Genomic DNA, 985 nt, shown 5'->3' with positions numbered 1-985 from the left:
TTATTTGTGCTTGTATGTTGATGAAATGCAGTAAAAATTGTTTAACATTTGGTTTAAAAATTATGTTGTTAACACTGACTTGTTCAGGGTAAAATCTTACCACCAGTTTGGCATATAAAAGGTCAGTACTATGAAAACATCAGCTTTTAAAACTCAAAATTGTCTTGTTAACACAGAAAGTGTTTTTGTTGAAACTAGGGCTGGGCCAACAAATGGTATCATCGGATTACGATAAAATTTATTTCAATAACGATGATGAACTCTGGACATTTTTACTCAAAATTGAGCAATATGAGACAACAAACAATCAGCATGAGGTCAAAAGACCATTTTGTACCACACTTTGCTAACAAACTCAACAAGATGACAAAAATAAAGAAATGATGATGAGTGGAAGCAGTGACAAAAGTAAACCACTGTAGAGTTATTATCCAAAGATGTTTGAATTTTCAACAAAACAGGCAGCACAAATTCTGTTACATGGAAGTGTGACAAGGAGCAGATTAAAACAATCTGTAAAAAATCTGTCAAGAATTACAATGGTTTGTGAACCAAGTCTGGTAACACAACCAGCATATTCCATCACCTAAAAAAATTATCCTAAAAAAACTATAAAAGTTTTATAGTTTGTGTGGACTTGCTGGAAGTTGATTCATTTTCCTGTCGGCTTAGTCCCTTTATTATTCAGGAGTTGCCACAGCAAAATGAACCGCCAACTCATCCAGCTTATGTTTTACGCAGCGAATGCCCTTCCACTTGCTGGAAGTTATACTGTACATTTTTATTGTTTATGTTTTGCACTTTTAATTTACCTCGTAATGCCAGATTGGTCTTTTAAATGTATTTTACTATTTGTTTAATTTAAGGCCAAATGTGTAATATGTTATCGCTAGTAAACAATATTTTAAATTGTATTTAATTGAGCCCTCTACGTTTTGTTGCATCAGTCATTGTTGGGATAATAACTTTAAAAGCTGGAAGAATA

The sequence above is a fragment of the Danio rerio genome, chromosome 22 (genome assembly GCF_049306965.1).
Source record: "Danio rerio strain Tuebingen ecotype United States chromosome 22, GRCz12tu, whole genome shotgun sequence".
Taxonomy (NCBI): Eukaryota; Metazoa; Chordata; class Actinopteri; order Cypriniformes; family Danionidae; genus Danio; species Danio rerio.
Note: the sequence above shows the minus strand (reverse complement) of the source record.